Below are 6,868 nucleotides of genomic sequence, written 5' to 3'. Positions count from 1 at the left end.
CATGCCTTTGCCTTTTTATACAGCAGCAGGTCATAACAGCACAAAAGCTAGCGTCACAGAAACACACAAGAGCTCAGACACACCTTTTGACTCGCCTTCTTCCTTATCCACTTTCTCACGGTTTTTTTCTCCCTCAGGCACAGCACTCATGTCAAAATTACATCAATGTAAAGTTCCTGCTCAGGATTTTCCTTGCCTAGTGAAAGTTCTAACAAATGCGTTGCATGATGGGATTTGGTTATCATTTATTGCAAGGCTGTATCACATGAAGGCAAAACAATAACATTTTTTAGTGTGTAGTAGTCCATGTGTTTCTGTTATGTTTCTGTGGTGTTTAACAGGGGCCAGAAAAAGTTGAAAGAAAGTGCTGCACAAACATATGCACCAAATGTCAAAACAGTATCAGTATCCTAATCTATAAACCTACTAAGATTATATAAGAAATGGAAAAATACAGTTTGCATGAAATACTTGCAAGGACCTGAGCCTGTCACTAAAGGGGTAGGTGCAATTTTTTTTTTTAATTGACCTACATTTAAGTATGACATGTGGATTTTTTTTTAACAAGAAAGATACACACGGGAACTTATTCTGACACATTTGAATCTGTTAAAAGCCTAATAAAGTTAGCCATTGTTGCCTTTGTTTGAAAGGAGTGTATGAGTGTAAGATTACATCTCTCCATGTCTGGTAATGCAGGCTAGAAGCATGCAAGAGAAAAGAAAAACATACAAGGGATCATTACTGATTGCTCGGGTGTTATGTAATGCAATCCAACCAGCAGTTGAATAATAGGGAAACTCGGGTGAAACTCTGGGTACCATGTAAAAAAGCCTTCACAGAAATGGAAAAATCTGTTGATGACAGAAGAGAGGCTTGGAAACTGCTCAAGACTCAGTTAGACAAATGATACATTATGTGCAGTTCTACAGATGCATGAGACAACACATCATTTTTTATCACTGCTTTCTTATCATTCTATCTTCCATAACCATGTCACAGAAGAAGCCTGGCATTTTAACAAAACAAGGCAATACATTGTTGGCCTGGTTTCATAGTTTTAATATCCAATTTTTGACTTCACTAGGAAGATTTTTGTTACAATCTCAGCTGAATATCACCTTCCTGCAGGCAGTGTGTGCTGTATATAATAGCACTTGTGATATGCTGGTATCTGATGGAAATTGATGCATGCGTCACAGCAAGACTATTGCCTCAGGTGTTCTGGCGCATTTGTGAAGTTGTGACATTCGTCATGAATTACTCAGCGTGTGTGGGTGAGCTCTTGTCCAGACTTGTATTCCACACCCAGTAGAGGCTTGTTTCTGTTACTGTTAAGAATGGAATTTCACAATTTATTAGCTATGATGCACAGTAGGAAGAATCACCAGGCTAAAACACAAACCAGACGGTGCAAGTGATTCAATGATAATGAGGTACAATGCATGGAAGCCTTAGTCTTTCACATAGTTTGGTAGAACTATAGTCACGATTAAATTGTTCAGTTGAACTTTTAAGAGTATTTTGAGCTTTCAGATTATAGCTATGGTAAATGGACTGGTTCTTATATAGAGCTTTTCTACTCTATCAGAGCACTCAAAGCACTTTACCTCATTCAGCCACTCACACCAGCACTTTTTTCTATGCTCTTTCTATGTAAGGGCTTTCTGTCACACAAATATGTATCCATCTGAGTGCAACTTGAGGTTAGCATCTTGCCCAAGGATTCTGGAGAAGTTGAAGCAATGGCAAAATGTGGAAAACGAAGCACACCTATGAAAGCCAACTATGGGTTTCATCATCCTTAAGACAATATTAAAGGAGCCCTTAATATTGGGGTGGGGATACATGAATGGACAAACAGTAGCACACTTACAAAACAGCATGGCTTTTTTCAAGTGGCATATTCACTGGGTTTGTGCAGACCAATTAGCAACCATTCTTTGTTCCCTCTGCCTTACTGTTATCATGTTTCATACCATTGTTCCCCTCTTCAAAATCCCAAGGCATTCAAACCCAGTGACCTACACACTGCAACTGTCGAATTCATTTCCATAAGCATTTTTGTTTAATTGAAATGGAATGGAATTAGCACGGTGGCACGGTGGTTAGCACTGTTGCCGCACAGCAAGAAGGTCCTGAGTTCAATTCCACCATCAGGCCGGGGTCTTTCTGTGTGGAGTTTGCATGTTCTCCCCGTGTTTGCGTGGGTTCTCTCCGGGTACTCCGGCTTCCTCCCACCGTCCAAAGACATGCAGCTTGAGGGGATAGGTTAATTGATTAATCCAAATTGTCACTAGGTGTGAATGTGAGTGTGAATGGTTGTCTGTCCCTGTGTGTTAGCCCTGCGACAGACTGGCGACCTGTCCAGGGTGTACCCCGCCTTTTGCCCTATGACAGCTGGGATAGGCTCCAGCGTCCCCCGCGACCCTGAAAAGGATAAGTGGAAGCAAACGGATGGATGAAATGGAATAACTATATTTACTGGATGTTTCTAAAACTTTTATGCATAAATAACTCTGCATGTAATTCCACTGTATAGACATGACCACACGCTTATACATAACTACTGATTGTATTTTAAATTAAAACCATGATTGCATGACTTTTATTTTAAGTCAGAGCTTTCAACGCTGTGTTTGGATTTAACATACCATGGTGGGAAACAAAGAACAATAATGCTCAATATGATCAACTGAAGAAGAGCTCTAAAAAACAAAACAAAGCAAAACAAAAAACCTAATAAATAAAAATGTACTTTGTGAATTTAAGATTTGTAAAATTTAAAAAAACTTTGCTTATGTGTACATGCTCATCAAAATAAAAAATACTGTTTAAAATGACCATGAGAAATAATTCTCCAGGCTTTCTGAAGGCGCTTCAAAGTTTTTCTTTGGACATTACTATTTCAGTCATTTTCTGTCCAGTCCTTTTACCATTTTTTTTGTTTTCAAGCCACTTAAGACTGATCTGTGAAATCCTTCATGCATAAAAAAGTTACCCAACTAAATGGATGAACAACTGTTGTTTCTACACATAACAGAAAGCCTAGCAAAGAACACATTTTAAACTTCACTTTATTAAAAGTAATCTTTCAAAAAATAATACTTTTCCTATTTTTTTCATTCGACTTTGATTTAATAGTTGATTTATGCACCAAAAAGTGTCATGGTCCCTGTGCCTCTCTGGCTTGCTCATGTTGGCCACAAGTTTGTTCTGTTTTTTCTCCTGCTTGCCTGGGTGGAGCTCATTGTGGGCTCTCACCCTTGGCCCACCCGCCAGCAGTGATTACTACACCTGTTGCTGATCAGGCAGCGTCCCTCTGGACTATTTAACGCTGCAGCACAGAGTAGTCGGTGCTGGAACGTTGAACCTCCCGTGTTTGTCTGCACTTGGATCCATCTGTTAGCCGGGACAGAAAGGAGATTTTCAATGGCCTATCATAGTCAGAGTATGAGTCTCTACAACTGTCTCTAAAAAATTTGAGGTAACTAGAGAAGCATATGACAAAAGAAAAAGTGTCAGGTCTAAAAACAATTTCTATACAGTAGATGCAAAAGTCATGTCCTTAGGGAAATGAAAACAGAACAATGTTTTCACTGGTTCTTCAGTTGATCCATCTACTGTTCACTGCAGCCTCATCAGAAAGTGGCCTCAGTGGAAGGGTGGTTTCAAAAAGCCATGGTGTGATGAATCCAAATGAGAAATTGTTGGCTCATATCATCTGCAGCATGTATCAGGGAGGTCGGGAATGAGGTACTACAGTGAATGTCTTCTCAGCTCTGTCATGGTTTGAGATCTTGTCAAAATTAATGGAAAAATATGGGGTTTTTTTAGCATGGCAATGGTCCCAAACACACATCCAATGCAGTAAAAGCATACCTCGATAGAAACACACACAGTGAAACAATATGAGCCATGGATTGGCTTCCCCAGAGCTCGGACCTCAACATTACTGAAGCAGTGTGGGAACATCTACCTAGAAGGGAACAAAAGGTAGCCAACATCAAAAGAAAAGCTTTGAATGTTCTTCAGAAAGCATGGAGAAATGACAAGAAAGCTTGCCTAAGAGAGTTCAGACTGTGCTGAAGAATAAAACTGATCACACCAAATATTGACTTTCAAGCTTCTGCTGCTGATGTCCACTGGACACACTGCAGATCACCTTTTTCTGTGTTGTTTATATAACACTGGGCAGTGTCTCTGAGCCACCAGAGTGAACAGTTCCATGTGTCTCTCACAGATTGGCTGGTTCAAATTATTGTAGGTTTACAAGTATTGATCTACAGGTGTAGTTTTCACCTTACTGTCCAGTTTTCCGGTATTTCCAAGAATGTTTGCAAGTTTCACTAAAGCATTGCTCATAAAGAAATGATGGATTTCTCAAGACTTTTGCACAGTGCCGTATATTGAAGGCAATGACATTCTCCTCTTCCGTTTCACATTTCTCTTGCAACAAAAAAATCTTTTGCTTGTTCTAACCATTACTTCCTTGTTCAGCTCTGGACTGGAATTCTGTTATATGGGTTAATCTTCGCTGGAAAACAGATCAGACCTGCTAACAATTCTGAGGAAGTACACAGTTATGAGTTGTGACCCTATCTGGATGACATTCCAACCTCAGAGATGCCCCATATTGCCTGGAAGCAACAAGAAGGAAAGCAGTTTAACTGGAGGGCAGATAGAATGGGACTCTGCCAAATAATTTTCTTCCTTATCAACCAGCCAGTAGTTTTATTTAGGTAGGGACGTACAGAAATGTTTCAGAAAAAGGAACATGTATATAACCTGTTCTAAATTACTAAATGGTGTTTTTGTTTCTGTTTAGGCAGGCATTTTTATTTTTATTTTTTTGTGCTGAACATGCAATTGGCCGACTATGTGCTTCACTGAACATGTGATAAAACATTACCTGGCATGAAACAAAAAAATTGCAGGTAGGGTGCCGCTCCTTTAAGTTGTAAAGTAACATGGGAAAAGTCATCACATCATGGAAACTGCACAAACAAACAGCCAGTCCACTTTGTTACTGTCGGTACACCAAAAGGAATATTTGATTAACCCCTTAAGACCTACCATAGAACCAAGTCCGCCAGAGCTTATATTATATTTTTACATGTTGTAGAGCCATTTTTGGGAGCATTTCAAGTTGCTATACATCAATACAACCATTACAGCCTAAATTTTAATAATATGCATGCATTAAGTGCATAGTAATTACATAAATTGCAAAAAAGTGCAATAAACTACAAAAAAATTGAAAATCGTTTTTGTTTTTTAACATATATTTCTAGTTAGAGAAATTTAAGAGGCGTATCCCTCAAAACTGTAAATACAAAAAAGTTGCACAAACTAGTTTCCCACCACAGGAAATTTATTTTGAGTGTCTTCATAGTTTTATTTTTGAAATACACCAATTTCTATACACTGCAGGAAAAACGAAAATAAATATTATAGTGCAAATTTGCAAAAAAGCAGCATATGCATCAAAATAAACTATTTCCAGCAGTGCAATATGAGTCCTAAGCATCCCAGAAACGACACAGAAAGTCATAAAGTCAAACATAACTTTTAAAAACACCAGTATAGGCTCATGAGGCCTTGATGGTAAAAAACTACATTTCCGCGAAAATGACGTCACTTCCGGTTCCGGGCAGGTCATGGCGGACATGTGATAGTTCACGCTGATGGATGTAGGAAGTGTTATGAACAGCTGATCGGCTCGGCAAAGCGAGTTTCTGGAATATTATGTTTTTGTTGCTGCAAGCGCTTTTTATGCAGTTTTAGCAAAGCTATATGTGGAAGGAAACCGTGACCGAGGACAAGCTGATGGCATAAGATGTAAGTACAACTCCTCCGGTTTCATATGCAAAAAAATTTATTGCGCTAGCTCACGTGGTTGCAGTGCTACCGGGATTTAAAAATAGTTACGCAAAACGGAGCGTGCCCACTCTGACCGGTTTTAAAGGGTTAATAAATAAATAAAATCAAGAGACAGGCCCTTTAACAAACATACTATCTTATAGATCTTTAATATGACCTTTGACTTTGACATCTTCAGCCATTCCTCCTTCCCTTTTTTTTTCTTTTCTTGCATGTACTAAAGGTTTTAAATATCCCACAACATTTCAGTGTGATTCAAAAATGTTTCTTGTTGTAGCTTGGTTGCTGGTGTGCTCAGGATCATTATTCTGCTGAAAGCTCCAGTCAAATACTTTAAAAATATGGCCTCGCATTATCTTCAAGCTCTCTTTGATATGAGGCCTAATTTATAGATGAATCATTGACGGACCAGTACCTGAAACCACAGACATTACCCAGCAGAGCTGTATGTTAGAATGCAAATGTCAGACTCAGTTGGTTCAGACATTAAACGGTCTTTCCTCTCGCCAGCTCACAACTTCAAAGTCTGTGTGATGTCTAATTGAACCCATGTAAAAATAGTCCAGGTAATTGTTCATTTAGTGAATTCACAGCGAGCGAGTGGGCGTCATGTGTCCTGCCTCCTGCGGGTTCTATCCAGGCGTGTAAAGCAGACTATCTGTGAGCTGTGAGCTACATGTGAGAAAGGACAGCTGCTGACAAGATCCTCAACTGATTGTCCCAACATTGCCAGGAGTTTGTGTGAAATCAAAGAGACTCCAACTCATAGAATTTCTAACACCATGCTTCACAGTTGGTATGAGGTTTATTGGCAAACTGTGTTTTATTCTAATATTCTTTTTGCACTGCAAAGACTGCGGGGGCCATGCGTGATGAAATTTTCAGATTCTCATAACTTGGTGAGGGAGCCAAGTCTGGACAAATCTGAAGTTGTCTGCTCTTTTGCTGCTTTATTTATCTGCATTTGAAAGATATTTCGATCTTG

Source organism: Mchenga conophoros, linkage group LG1, assembly GCF_057382185.1.
Source record: "Mchenga conophoros isolate Kocher_MC1m ecotype Shallow Benthic linkage group LG1, M_conophoros_male_GT1.1, whole genome shotgun sequence".
In the NCBI taxonomy this organism is placed as follows: Eukaryota; Metazoa; Chordata; class Actinopteri; order Cichliformes; family Cichlidae; genus Mchenga; species Mchenga conophoros.
Note: the sequence above shows the minus strand (reverse complement) of the source record.